The sequence below is a fragment of the Coregonus lavaretus genome (assembly GCF_964263955.1).
Source record: "Coregonus lavaretus genome assembly, contig: HAP1_SCAFFOLD_840, whole genome shotgun sequence".
NCBI classification, from domain to species: domain Eukaryota; kingdom Metazoa; phylum Chordata; class Actinopteri; order Salmoniformes; family Salmonidae; genus Coregonus; species Coregonus lavaretus.
In genome coordinates, this window is record NW_028157439.1 from 42832 (window position 1) to 58789 (window position 15958).

Sequence of the window (15958 nt, forward strand, 5' to 3'; positions counted from 1 at the left end):
CCTAGTCTACGTCTAAAGGGTAAACCTGACTATGGTATTATAGGTGCAATCTGTAAGAGTTTGCCAATACAAATAGTCCATCAGCTAATTTAAATGATTTGAGGGAAAATTACACTGGTCCTCCGTAGCTTGGTGTGAAATTACAATATTAGCCAGCTCTGTATGGGGCAAGATACTGCTCTGTTAGAGATCTAATGGAAGTGGAGATGTTACAAGCTGACATCCAGGCAAGAAAACAACACAGGGCAATTAGTAATTTGGTATTTCATAAAAGCTTTCAGCTTCTCAGCGCTGACAAAGTGATAGCTCCTCCTCAAGGTTCCAGTGTCTCCAGGCTACAGTGGAACCCTCGCAGGACTGTTCATTTGGGTTCATCTATGGAGTGGTAAGTGTTACACAAACGTCTTTCACCCTTTATTTCCTGCAAAAGACAAAAATCGATTGGAGAGATATTTTGTGGATTCTTTCGAACATTTTGGTGTTTTTGAACTACACCAGAAGAAATATTATTTAATTATTATTTAAAATATTTTTTGCGGATACATTTTTTGACGTGATGCTGCGGTGACCTCATACGATGTAACAACCACGGATAGGCTATCATTCACTGTATGTTGAGAGGTTGGTATTATGATGTTAGGCACTAGACCTCTATAATCAACCGCTGAGATGCAGTTGCCCATGGTTCATTCCATGCTGCAGAGGGAGGGAGCAGTGCTTCTTCCATCCCTCTGAAAGGACATTATGGGATAGAAAACCCTGTTGACCCACGGAAAACTACACCATTTGTCTTCTAGCACCACGAGAACCCTCTAACAAAAAATAATAAAAAATAAAGGCTAACCCCCAGTTTGAAATGCAACATTTTAATCATCCATCAAACGTTGCATATTTTGACTTTGGTGTCCCTGTCCACTTCGGGTAAACAGATCCTAATTATCATAAAATCATATGTAGAGAAAATGGTAAAATCACCAATAACACCTTTAATCCAAATATAGGACCACCACTGGTAGGAAACAACCTCCCAGACGTTTTTGAACCAACACGTTCCTCTGAGTAACCGCTCAATAAATGGACACATAGTAGGAGTACAGGAATCTTTGTCTTTGTTTCTGCCTCTCTCTCTCTCTCTCTCTCTCTCTCTCTCTCTCTCTCTCACACACACACACACACTCGCCGCCTCTCTCTCTCTATCACACACTCGCCGTCTCTCTCTCTCTCTCTCTCACACTCTGTCTCTCTCGCTCTCTCTCTCTTATTTATGTCACCCGTTTACCTGGGTCCAGTGACCTCTGCGCTGTTCCGCTGGCCTCTCCCAATAAATAATGGGAGTTGTCTACAGCTCATCGCAACAGCAAATAGGGTGGTATATAATGTTGACCTCTTCAAATTGCCACAGTGGGGTGGTCTGGCAGCCTATTCATTACAGCTCTTAGTTCAGCGGGAGCAGCCGTTTTCATCCTTGGGTCTGGGTGGGTGAGGGAGGGAGGGAGAGTAGTCGCTGGATTCACATGAAGGCTGTGTGGAGTGAGGGTGTCCTGTAATGCTGGGCTTCCATCAGCTAGTAGACCTAAAGTAGGTCATGAGCTCTCCCTTTGTGCCTCACACATCTGGGGTGTAGTCAGTGGATGGCTTGGGTAGATCTGTGGAGACTGGATGGAAACGATGGTTATTGATATAGGATGATAAAGGGAGTATGGATGGACAATAAGTCAACAGAAGGATAGTAAATGAAGAGGTATTACTTCATTTAGGTAGCTAGTCATTTGTACTTTGTAGGGCAGTGTTCCCCAACAGGCAGCCCGCTGGGGATTTTATTTGGCCCCCCAAGTTCTCTGAGCAACACATTTATTTATTTGTTATTATTTATTACATTTTTGTTGTTGGACACATTCCTGGTAAAATCACCAGGAAATCAGCTCACAGTGATTTTAATTTCAGAAATCTGTTTCCAAGTATTCCCACGCAGAAACAGAGAGGCATATGTGATGGTATCCCAGTGTAATCAAGGTTTGAAATGATTTTGTTTTTGTCAAATACTATATCTGTTTGGGATTCTTGCAGTCAATTTGCAGTGTTCCGGCACCCCGACCATCCACACAAAGAAAAATCGGCCCACGGCTGTATGTAATTAGGGACCCCTGTTGTAGGGTAAGGAAAGTCAACACAGATTCTTTCAACAGAAGTGTCCTATCATGTTGAAATGCGGTGAAACCTGAGTCATGTTCATTTGGACACACCGTAGCAAAACGTTTTGCAACAGAAAACAAAAAATTGCATACATTTTCTTATTGGACAAGTTCAAAACCGAACACTACCCTTTCTTGACGTTGGGCCTTCCTCCAACATTGAGCCAGTACACTTCCCCGCAGCAGCACCTTCCACCCAAACTCATTACCACCCTCCTGCCTCAAAATAAACACACTCCTAATATGAAGGCCGTCTGTTGAGCAGGGACATATTTCCGCAGCCCCGGGGCAGATGTTTACCGTCCTCCTCGCTGTAATTCCTGTAAAGGATGCAACATGTATCAGTGATTGCAGTCATAATTAGCAAGGTGCCTGGTAAAGTGAGCTGGAGAAATGGGATGATCCTAATTTTCCTTCGTCTGTTCCTCGACAATAAAAAAAGAATGTCCCTGGCAGCCCTACTGTATGTCGTTAGGATTTATTTGACTGTGCTGTCTGTGATTATAAAGTCCTTTTTAAACTAGTGGTGAAAGCCTTGGCAAGGAAAGTAGGAATTCCTTTAAACAGCTGTCCCTTTATCTTCCCCACTGTACCAGTAAATGTACTCTAGTGAGTCTGGAATGATAAGCATGTATGAGCACCCGTTTCCGTTCATGATGTAAGTGTGCTTTACTTTATCGTATTCATTGTTATATACCTGGTGGGCTTAGAACAGATAGATGTGTCTGCACTGCAACAAATATTTGTGTGTGTGTGCTGGAATGTAAAGTGGGTGATCCCCGGTGGCCATGACAACCCTGTGTATATATTCAGATCATGATGTGTCCAAGTTATGTTAACTACATCCGTCCATCCTTGCATGAAAATACGTGTGAGTGTGTAGCATATCGGTGTGTGTGTGTGTGTTACATTAATGCATGTAATAAGTCTTCCACTCCAGATTTGCTGTCAGCAGCCAGCAACCACAAGGTCCACACACTTCATTCCTGTCAGGGACTTAACAGCTTGAGCCGGCCCAAATATTATGCAGTCACTCATGAAGAGAAATTCTTAATAATAAATATCAAGCTAATAATGAATGGGCTGGCGACTGCTGTTGTCTTGGGGGCATAATATCTAATTTCCTCCCAATGTTTCATATCCTTACTCCTGCATGTCGTGACAGTCCATCATTACACCAGGTTTCTATCACTTGTATTTATTTTTCAAATCAATATATAAATCATTGCCAAGCCCTGTTACAGATGAGTTCCAATAAATACAAGTGACGGGCAAATGAAGAATGTTAACCACTGCTCCTCTCTCTCTCTCTCTCTCTCTCTATCTCTCTCTCTCTTGCATGGTGCTGCACAGCTAGGCAGCAATCAGCCCCCTGGGTGCCAGACAGCAATCAGCCCCCTGGGTGCCAGTACAGCACTCAGTGTGTGGAAAATCTCTCTGAAAGTCTCTTGCAAAGCCACGTATTTAATTATATACTACTTAAATAATGCACAGTGCATCTTTAAGCAGCCAGGGAGGGGGAAAAAAACACTCTTTATACCTGTATCATAGCCTATATACCATCAGTAGGTATACAATAGGAGCCTGTAAGCCTACACCGTGGAGCTAGCTATATAGAGGCTAGGTGTTCCAGGAGCAGGTTCCTGTCTGGTCTGTGTATAAGGGACTTTTCAAAGGTGGAACTCAGTGGAATGGAAGAATAAGGGGTCAAATGAGGGAAGTGGAGCAAGGGGGTCCAACGACGTTAGAAAAATAGGGCTGCCATGTTGAATCCTGACGCAGCCTGGGAAGAGCGGGGGGATAGTTGTGGGCCAGTCGGCCCCATAACAGACCTCTCGTATGAAGGGAGCGCTGTGTTGGCTTGATACCTGGGCACCGCCATGACCGCCATCAGCAGAGAATATGCTGCCATCAGGGCCGATCACATCAGGGGCCCACCTTGGCCCTGACACTCCATGACATGCATATGTGGCAAGGCAACGCACGGGTACACAACAACCGACTTGAGGGAGATTCCCCCTGACTATGTTCAAGAGCAGGACCCCCTCAACCGCAAGGTAGAGGGATAAGGTAAGGGAGGGGAAATAAAGCCTGTTAGATGGTGGAAAACATCTCTGGTGGTGGTGGAGAGGATGGGAAGATGAGAGGATGGAGGGATGAGAGAATGGGGGGGATGAGAGAATGGGGGGGTAAGAATGTGGGGGATGAGAGAATGTGGGTGATGAGAGAATGGGGGGGTAAGAATGTGGGGGATGAGAGAATGGGGGGGTGAGAATGTTGGGGGATGAGAATGTGGGGATGAGAGAATGGGGGTGGGTGAGTGTGTGGCTGTCATGCGAAGGAGGAGTAATGGTGGTAAACAACAGGAATATATGAGTACACAGCTGGTGTGTGCAGTGCACACTTCTTGGGTGGAGAGATCTTGATATTGAATGGAAACAGCCTAGAACTCAAGTAAGGCCTTTATTTCATCTCTTTGGGAACCAACTACAGTACATAACACAGTGATGTTCATATGGAGACAGAACAAAAAAAATCCTAATGTATGCTTTCACCCAATATTGATGATGACAAAAGTAATATACCACTCACTATGACTGTTTTTGAGCAACCTCGAAAAGGGAAGTCATTTAAAAAAACACAAAAAGCAGAGCAGAAGGCTTTTGTTCTAATAAAAATAAAAATCCAGTTGTCGGCAGCCGGCGAATGCAAAGCAATTTAACGGCTCAGTGGCAGTTGTCTATTAATTTGTGTTGAAGGAGAGGGGGATGCTGGGAGCACAGATTTGAGGGACAACATGGCTACAGCGCCTGTGTTACGTTTCACTTCAGAAGCAAACAAACAGCACAGACACAGTCACTTTTCTTCATTATGGGGCCCCGTTTCCCACCACAATGTCAGCGGATGCATGCGAGAGAGGAGGTATATTATGGTGAATTAATAAAGCGGCTCAGAGATAGGAGCCCATATGTGCGTATGTCCTTGGGGTTTAACATCAATAATGGGAACCCAGAGGCAGGTTTACCAGAAGACTACTGAAAATCATCGTATTCTGTAATTAGGTACAAAGCATCTGACCCTCCTCCCTCCAAAACGGAGCTAGCTACCTATCTGGCTAGGCAGGAAGGAGTGGCCCCATCACTGGTTTCTCTGGAGCCCTATCCAACTGCACTAAATCCAGTGGTATTTGGACTCGGACCAACAAAAGTTCCAGGTGCTGCCCGTGATGATGATCACGCATGGCTGGGTTGCCTGTAGCTGCGGGAGAAGGGTGGATCCTCTGCTCCAGGTTGTTAAGGGACAGGGCTGATAAGGAATCCTCCTGGTGGGGTCCGTAACAGTAGCTGTGTTGGTACCGTAAGCCTGTTCCCCTAAGGGGATATGGTTTGGAAGATGGGCGTCCAACGTTTCACCCACACCATTAAGCCTAACGCCCACACACCACAATCTGCCATAAAGCTTGCCACTGTCAACGATCCCTTTACACTTTGAGTAATACAGGGTTGGAATGGGGGATCTGGATTATATTCATTTAACGGTTGCCCTTTGTTTTACCGTCCTCTATTTACCTAATAATCTCCCTCTGCTTTCTTGGAGATTCATTTGAAACAAGCACCAGTACATACAATTTGGTACTTGGTGATTAATTTCAAACATGTGGTTACCTGTTGTGGTGCACTGAATTGCCGGGAAGTAACCATTGTAACATTTTACATTTTAGTCATTTAGCAGACGCTCTTATCCAGCGCGACTTACAGTTAGTGAATACATATACAGTGGGGGAAAAAAGTATTTATTCAGCCACCAATTGTGCAAGTTCTCCCACTTAAAAAGATGAGAGAGGCCTGTAATTTTCATCATAGGTACACATCAACTAAGACAGACAAAATTAGAATTTTTTTCTCAAGAAAATCACATTGTAAGATTTTTTATGAATTTATTTGCAAATTATGGTGGAAAATAAGTATTTGGTCAATAACAAAAGTTTCTCAATACTTTGTTATATAACCTTTGTTGGCAATGACACAGGTCAAACGTTTTCTGTAAGTCTTCACAAGGTTTTCACACACTGTTGCTGGTATTTTGGCCCATTCCTCCATGCAGATCTCCTCTAGAGCAGTGATGTTTTGGGGCTGTCGCTGGGCAACACGGACTTTCAACTCCCTCCAAAGATTTTCTATGGGGTTGAGATCTGGAGACTGGCTAGGCCACTCCAGGACCTTGAAATGCTTCTTACGAAGCCACTCCTTCGTTGCCCGGGCGGTGTGTTTGGGATCATTGTCATGCTGAAAGACCCAGCCACGTTTCATCTTCAATGCCCTTGCTGATGGAAGGAGGTTTTCACTCAAAATCTCACGATACATGGCCCCATTCATTCTTTCCTTTACACGGATCAGTCGTCCTGGTCCCTTTGCAGAAAAACAGCCCCAAAGCATGATGTTTCCACCCCCATGCTTCACAGTAGGTATGGTGTTCTTTGGATGCAACTCAGCATTCTTTGTCCTCCAAACACGACGAGTTGAGTTTTTACCAAAAAGTTATATTTTGGTTTCATCTGACCATATGACATTCTCCCAATCCTCTTCTGGATCATCCAAATGCACTCTAGCAAACTTCAGACGGGCCTGGACATGTACTGGCTTAAGCAGGGGGACACGTCTGGCACTGCAGGATTTGAGTCCCTGGCGGCGTAGTGTGTTACTGATGGTAGGCTTTGTTACTTTGGTCCCAGCTCTCTGCAGGTCATTCACTAGGTCCCCCCGTGTGGTTCTGGGATTTTTGCTCACCGTTCTTGTGATCATTTTTGACCCCACGGGGTGAGATCTTGCGTGGAGCCCCAGATCGAGGGAGATTATCAGTGGTCTTGTATGTCTTCCATTTCCTAATAATTGCTCCCACAGTTGATTTCTTCAAACCAAGCTGCTTACCTATTGCAGATTCAGTCTTCCCAGCCTGGTGCAGGTCTACAATTTTGTTTCTGGTGTCCTTTGACAGCTCTTTGGTCATGGCCATAGTGGAGTTTGGAGTGTGACTGTTTGAGGTTGTGGACAGGTGTCTTTTATACTGATAACAAGTTAAAACAGGTGCCATTAATACAGGTAACGAGTGGAGGACAGAGGAGCCCCTTAAAGAAGAAGTTACAGGTCTGTAAGAGCCAGAAATCTTGCTTGTTTGTAGGTGACCAAATACTTATTTTCCACCATAATTTGCAAACAAATTCATAAAAAATCCTACAATGTGATTTTCTGGATTTTATTCCTCAATTTGTCTGTCATAGTTGACGTGTACCTATGATGAAAATTACAGGCCTCTCTCATCTTTTTAAGTGGGAGAACTTGCACAATTGGTGGCTGACTAAATACTTTTTTCCCCCACTGTATATAATATTTCCTTTTGCTCCTTTTTTTATTTTTTTACTTTTTTACATTTCTGTTATATTTTTATTAGTCTTTTATTTATTTTTTATACTGGCCCCCTGTGGGAAACGAACCCACAACCCTGGCGTTGCAAACGCCATGCTCTATCAACTGAGCTACATCCCTGCCGGCCATTCCCTCCCCTACCCTGGACGACGCTGGGCCAATTGTGCGCCGCCCATGAGTCTCCCGGTCACGACAGAGCCTGGATTCGAACCAGGATCTCTAGTGGCACAGTTAGCACTGCGATGCAGTGCCTTAGACCACTGCGCCACTCAGGACCATATAATGTATTAAAAACACAAACGATGTTTAAATGAGAAGTAGGCATTGGTCTGAAGCCGAAAAATAAAGGAAATTCAGGAGCACCACAATGCTTATTCCACCAATGCTCTACCAAGGTTTTCCAGCACACAGCTTTTAACTACTACAGTAGCTACTGTATGTTGGTATATTGTCCTTTAAACAATTTGTATACAGGTTGCTTAGGATTCAAACCATCTGCCAGCTCTTACTGTAGCTTGGACTATGGAGTAGCTAGCTAGCTTGCAAAAGCCCATTGCATGCATTGTAAGGTAGCGGCATGACAATTTGCCCAAAGTTTAGTGTTGGTTTTGAACTGATCTAGCTAGCAAGCTAACAAGCTATGTTTGTTGAAAGATTTAGGGCGGCAGGTAGCTTAGTGGGTAAGAGCGTTGTGCCAGTAACCGAAAGGTCGCTGGTTCTAATCCCCGAGCCGACTAGGTGAAAAATCTGTCGATGTGCCCTTAAGCAAAGCACTTAACCCTAATTGCTCCTGTAAGTCGCTCTGGATAAGAGCGTCTGCTAAATGACTAAAATGTAAATTTAGGACTGGCATTTGGATGGGTCGTCCCTAGTTACTACAGCCACAAAGTCAGAAGGCCGGTCTACTTCAACAATCAGATGAGGGAGTGTGATGACATATATTCCGGTTCACAGTGAACGCCTCATTTTCGAAATGGCATATATCGAGCTGAAGTTTGAGGACCAAATAACTAAATACATTCGGAAACAAGAATTGGCAACGTCACTAAAATTCATATCATTTAGAAAGGACAAATGTTTTGGGCAAAAGGGTAAATTGTCTTTAATTTTTTAGATAACTAGTAGCTAACTTTAGCTAATCTCATCTAAAATGAGCTAGCTAGCTAGCATAAGGGATTCCATTCCAAGCACAGAATAGTTATTCTATTTGATAGAGCAACATTGTTAGTTTCCCTACAAGCCTTTCATTCTAATAGTAATATATCATATTCTTGACCTTCAACAGATGCACAGCCTTTGGTAGGAAAAAACTCAGTTGGGAGGGTTCACTGTATGTGTATGTCAAACTATATCCCTGTCATGTAATACTGTGTATAAAAGTACCATGTATGTAAAGTGTATGAATAATGTATGTAACAAAATATTAGTAAAAAACTAAAATGTAAAACAAAGTTCATTTTGTCCTCCGAAGAGGGGGGTGGATGGTCTAATTAATGTGTATTATACAGTGCGCATTTGGAAAAGAGACCTAGGCCTCAATATGTCTTTCCTGTCAAAATAAAGGTTACATTTGTATTTTTATTTATTATTATAAAATAAATACAAATAAAGAATATGTAAGTGGGGTTAGGGTGGTGAGATTCCCCTTACACTGTAAAGAGATTTGGGTGTCTAGAAAAGTGCCATGCAAGTCCAATATATTATTATTACTATTAAATGTTTTGCCATCTTCCATAGCTTGAAGACCATGCCTTTGTACAGAGATGGAAACTGGTACAAAATACCAAAAAGGTGGACTGCAAGGCCAAAAAGGTGGACTGCAAGGCCAAAAAGGTGGACTGCAAGGCCAAAAAGGTGGACTGCAAGGCCAAAAAGGTGGACTGCAAGGCTATGTTAAGTTAAATAAATAAATGACTATAGTAAGTGCCTAGGTTCCAAATAAAGTAACAGGGTTGAAATCTGTCAATTTCAAACATTAACATTTCTGTGAACATTTCTGTGAAACTGTGGACGTTTTACTTGTGGATTACTTGTGGATTTTGAAAATAAAAATCTAAAATCAAGATGTGTCAATTTGTTTGTCTACATGCCATTTTAAAAACTACAGATATTGGAGTAAACCTATTTTGGGTTAAGACCAGTAACTATGAGTAAGAACAAACATCATGATAAGCTTGCAAGCTGAGTTTGAATAAGACATACAATTAACATTTTGCATTTATAACAGTTGGTTTTACTATATCTAATAAATAACGTTCGGCATACGCTTCATCACACTCCCTCATCTGATTGGTCGAGTATGCAGGCCTTCTAACTTTGTGGCTGTGGTAACTAGTGACGACCATTTGGACTAGTTTTGAGGTCAGCTGTTGTTGTGTGGCTCTAGCTAGCTAATGGCTGAAGTAATTTGTGTAAAAACCTTCCATAGCCAAATATAGCTAGCTACCTTTCTTTGCCTGTTCGTTAGCTAGCTACAGAGGCTAGCTGCTGGACAAGCAAGCTAATGTTAGCAAGGTAACGTTAGCTAGCTAGCTACCTAGCTAATCAAAATATCTGTTTGCATTTATTGATTAAACTCAGTTTGAATAGCACCATATAGCTAGCTATCTACAGTAGCCTAGGTCAGTGTTGCCAACTCCTCAGTAAGGAAAGTAGCTATTGGCTGTCCTAAAAGTCGCTAGTAGTCGCTAAATGACGTCATCACCTAATTTGCATAATTGGCCATGAGCATGTAATTGTGAAGGACGCTGTAGGAGAGAGGAATAACGTCGTCGGAGAGACAAAAAGTGAGTAAAAAAACTGCCTAAATATATTTAGAACTACAAATGAACTTTCTTCTGTCGATTCTTGTTTTTTTTTTATGTCACAATTCCAACCCTCCTCCTTTATCCGGGCTTGGGACCGGCAAAAGTGACCCAAAAGAGACACTCTGGCGGAGTTACTTAGGTATTTATTTCGTTATTTTATTTTTTTATTTTTTATTTTATTTTTCTTAAGTTTGGTTTGGTTTTTAACCTTATAGTCCACATAGGAGCCTACAACAAGTCACAGTAAAACATGAACATTTTAAACCATAACATTTGAAAACAAATGTTGTATACAATCTACATTAACAATCTAAATGGACCAAAAAGAGACAATAACAAAAAAGTGTCAATGGCAATATGAGAAAATGTTGGTAACTATTCTGGCCCTAATTCAGGTAAATTGTTTGTTTTTTTCCAGGCCCCCTCTCCACACACACAGGCTGTGCTGGCTCACAGAAAGAGTGGGTCATCGTCATTTTGGTCAAGGCTCTCTATAGCAGGTTCAGCAACTGAGGGAGCTGACTTAAATAAGTAAGCAGCTGATTTGCAGCTGCAAAACATTATCAGGCAGCTGGTGCTCATAGCAAGCCTCACCAGACAGCTTCAGTCCATATCGAATGTACAGGATGGAGTTAAGGGTCTGCAAGGACATCCGATTTCTAAGTTTGCTTTTTACCCCACTCATCTGGCTGAATACTCTCTCGACTTCAGCATTCGAGTGTGGCAAGGACAACACAGATACAGCAGCCATTGCAAGTTCTTGAAACGGGTTGATATCAGCTGAATCCCTGAACATCCAAATCTCACTCAAGTAGCCCAGTGTGTTTTTTGTCTCATTCCATTTACTAAGATGGATGGCACGCCATTGCTGGACAATCTTGTCTATCTCTGCAGGGGAGTAGCCAAGGAGCTTGGCTATTTTTTATATTTCTCCAGGGCTCTTATTGTGCTTTAGAGTTTCCTCCACATTGAAAACTGGCATGTACCTCAACGCTTCGATGTTGTCCGGCAGTCTCACCCTCAGCTCATTAGTGAGGGAGATGGTGAAGGCTACACACCGCTTTCGGACATTGTTTTCATCCTCAGGCGCAAGGTGGAGCTCAGCTGCCTTTGACTCAAAAAGGTAACCAAGGTACAGTTTGGGACTGATGTATCCATCTATTGGCCCTTTGAGTACATCAACATTTGCCAGTGGATTCAGCACCCTGCTGCTCACAGACTTGATCAGGCTAACCAAGCTGTCAAGTAGCTTAAGAGGATCTACTTGCTCTCCCTCAAAAGCATTGATGGCCAACTGTACCTCACCCAGCACTGACTTCAAAAAAGTCAGATACAATATGTTTTGAGGATCACTGTACATGGAGTATAAAACCTCAGCCATGTAGCAGTGTTCACTGGACTTGGTGACTGCGAAATGCAGCCTAAGCTCCTCCCACTGGTCCAAAATGCGTGAAACCGCGGGTTCAATGGAGAGCCAACGTGTGGCACACACCTTGGTTATCTGTAAAGGTTTCTCCCCACAGTTGATGGTCTCATATATGGCCTTGTAGGCCTCCCTGCGCTTTGGAGACACTGAAAACCAGTTATAAGTCTCTCGTACCAAGTACTCCACACTACGGGGGATGGTGTCATTGGAAGCATGACTTACAGCAAGCTGCAGAGAGTGGCACACACAGCGAATAAGAACCAGATCTTTGAGGCCATACTCCTCCTTCAGCACTTTATGGACCCCATTGTTAATCCCCGTCATAACAGAGGCATTGTCAGTCCATATCCCCAGGAGTTTCTCTTTTTTAAGACAACGCTTCTCGAGGAAAGCCACAACAGCACGGGCTATAGATTTGGCATCTCCTCCCTCCAACTCAACAAGCCCCAGAAATGTTGATACAATTGTCTGCTTGGTGTCACTAAAGTACCTTATCACAACCCCCAGGTACTTAGAAACACTTGCATCTGTGGACTCATCGAGGAGGAGGCTGAAACGCTGTCACCGACATCTGCAACCAACTTTTTCAGAAAGCATGGTGCTAGAACACCATTAATCATTTCTGTGCACTTTGTCCTGTGCATTTTGAAGTGGGTGGCAGCAGTGGAGTCTGAGAAAGCAGCTCTACATGCTTCTCCAATGTGATCACATGCCAGCATGGAACAGTGTTCAGTGATAGCTAATGCCATGGTGGCCTCAGCCTTTTTTGCAGAGTCAATTTTTTTTAACCATAAATGGCAGCTTGTTTTGGGTGGAACTGTTATAAGGCTTTGCCTTTTGAGTATGTTTTTGAGTTGTCATGTTTACATCACTAAGTTTGGCGTAGAAATTAGCCTTACAATACAGGCAGTATGCCCGTGTATCATTTCCAATAAACGGCTTCAACCAGCCTTTGAATTGAGGGTTTGATTCCCACTCCTTTCTGTATTTTTGACTGTACAGTTTAGACTGAGACATGATGAGTTAGCCAGCTAGATGTTTAGCTTATGTCACAGAGAGGCACACACACAGTGGACGAGGTGAGTAAGTGACTGAGGCTGTGTGAGTCAAATGCAGTGATTTATTTTAGACAAAGAACATTTTACATTTACATCCCGCCCAGAATGTAAGCCAGGGCGGGATCAGCCAGCGGCGGCTTCCCACATGCGCGATTCATTTGCAGTCTGGACGCGGAGGGGTGAACATCTCCTGCTCTGACTGCAGCTGGGAGGGACTGCTGTGCGAGTACCGCCTGTGAGTGCTTTGGGACGGAGGTGGGGCCCACGGCAGCACCCGCTGCTCGTTGAGAAGTGTAAGAACGATACGTGCTTTCACATCAGTCTCCAAAAGTCTCCAATAACACCAGCAAAAAGTTGCTAGATTTGTCGCTAGTCGATTTTTTTGAAAATGTGTCGCTAGAGGGGTCTTAATACTCGCTAAATATAGCGACAAAGTCGCTAAGTTGGCAACACTGGTCTAGGTTTGTTCTCATCCACTTCTCATAACTGGCAGCCGTGTTGTTGCCGAGCAACCGAGTTGCGCTAAACGGTTAGATAGAACTCTGAGATTCGGCTGAAAATATGTTAGCATTGTCATAAATGCTACAAAAGGTAGCACATCAGTAGTTCTAAATGGATGTAAATGTGCACGTGAGAGCGATAAATTATATACATTTAATAAAAACTGTTGCACCTACAAACGTATTGAATGTATTAAATCCAATGGTCACTTTATGGATGCTATAGTCTCGTTTTAATCCGACGTCTAGAATTTGAGTTAGGTAGGCAGAGAAAATAATCTGGAAACTCAATTGCTAATGACCCTGTTAAATCCGGTATGTGGTTCATCATTACCTTACCCAAGCAAGTACGGGTAACCTACGTGAATTTGGTTGAACATGGATGGCATTATTTTGTGTAAAAGTTTCAAATTTGGCACCCTGAAATGGACCATCGAAGCCAGCCAGACGATACAGCATCAGCACCTGTGACCAAAGAGAAACCGTCAATGCACTGTACAGAGACAGTTCTGCCCCTCTGCTAACTAACTATCCATCCAGCCTGTCTCATTACCGTGGGATGCATGATTTTCGTTATCACTATGGCCATCATTACTTTCTACACATTATCATCAGGGGGACATTTCAGACAGTGCATTTCAGATGGTGCACTGATTTAATTATTTTGGGGGGGAAACTGCCCTGTAGATATACTGTGTTTTCCTCCTATTAATGACTGTATCCCCAGCTAGTTAGTGGTAGCGCTTGTTTCTCCATGGCGACGGAGGAAGAGCAAAGGATTGGAGCAAGGCTCGCCTCAGTAGCTGCAGGCCCTTGCAGTAGCCTGCCACTGGATTTTGACTATTTTTAAGGAAATCCTTTTATGGATTGATACTTTTGATTTTATGCAAGAAAAGTCTCCTGGGTTTCAATTAACTGGAGGTCACACTACTGATCTATCAACAACAAAACAAGAAGGAGAGAGAGAGAGAAAGAAGGAGAGAAAGAAAGAAAGGGATGATATTTTAATTAATACAGTCTAATTAAACATTTGTGAAATGTATTAAGAGTGAAGTATTTTTTTATAAGGCGCACTTGCCTAATTGTAAGGGAACCCCTTAAAAACTGGTTTTGTGGTTACTGGTTACATCATGGGGGTTTAATAATGCAAGAGAGAAGCTTTCATGTTTTTTAACAGTGCAGTTTGTCTTAATACAGTTGATGTTTCAAAGAAAACATGTAATGGAATTTTTTGTTTTGGAAAAACTGGTGTCAAGGGATTCATGCTAGTCATTATGTAGCCCTTTCCTGCAGTCAATGACCAAAAGCGCCCTAATGAGTGGAATGTTATTAATATTTTTCATAATTCCATAATTAATAAAGATATGTATATTTCTTACTGACAAATCCGGTGTTTCTATGTCAAACAGTTTTGTTATATTTCAGTCTTCTGTGATAACAGTTGAAGTCGGAAGTTTACATACACTTAGGTTGGAGTCATTAAAACTTGTTTTTCAACCCCTCCACAAATTTCTTGTTAACAAACTATAGTTTTGGCAAGTCGGTTAGGACATCTAGTTTGTGCATGACAAAAGTAATTTTTCCAACAATTGTTTACAGACAGATTATTTCACTTATAATTCACTGTATCACAATTCCAGTGGGTCAGAAGTTTACATACACTAAGTTGACTGTGCCTTTAAACAGTTTGGAAAATTCCAGAAAATGATGTCTTTAGAAGCTTCTGATAGGCTAATTGACATCATTTGAGTCAATTGGAGGTGTAACTGTGGATGTATTTCAAGGCCTACCTTCAAACTCAGTGCCTCTTTGCTTGACATCATGGGGAAATCAAAATAAATCAGCCAAGAGCTCAGAAAAATAATTGTAGACCTCCACAAGTCTGGTTCATCCTTGGGAGCAATTTCCAAATGCCTGAAGGTACCACGTTCATCTGTACAAACAATAATACGCAAGTATAAACACCATGGGACCACGCAGCCGTCATACTGCTCAGGAAGGAGACGCGTTCTGTCTGCTAGAGATGAACGTACTTTGGTGCGAAAAGTGCAAATCAATCCTAGAACAACAGCAAAGGACCTTGTGAAGATGCTGGAGGAAACAGGTACAAAAGTATCTATATCCACAGTAAAACCAGTCCTATATCGACATAACCTGAAAGGCCGCTCAGCAAGGAAGGAGCCACTGCTCCAAAACCACCATAAAAAAGCCAGACTACGGTTTGCAACTGCACATGGGGACAAAGATCGTACTTTTTGGAGAAATGTCCTCTGGTCTGATGAAACAAAAATAGAACTGTTTGGCCATAATGACCATTGTTATGTTTGGAGGAAAAAGGGGGGTGGCTTGCAAGCCGAAGAACACCATCCCAACACAGGGGTGGCAGCATCATGCTGTGGGGGTGCTTTGCTGCAGGAGGGACTGGTGCACTTCACAAAATAGATGGCATCATGAGGAAGGAAAATTATGTGGATATATTGAAACAACATCTCAAGACATCAGTCAGGAAGTTAAAGCTTGGTCGCAAATGGGTCTTCCAAATGGACAATGAC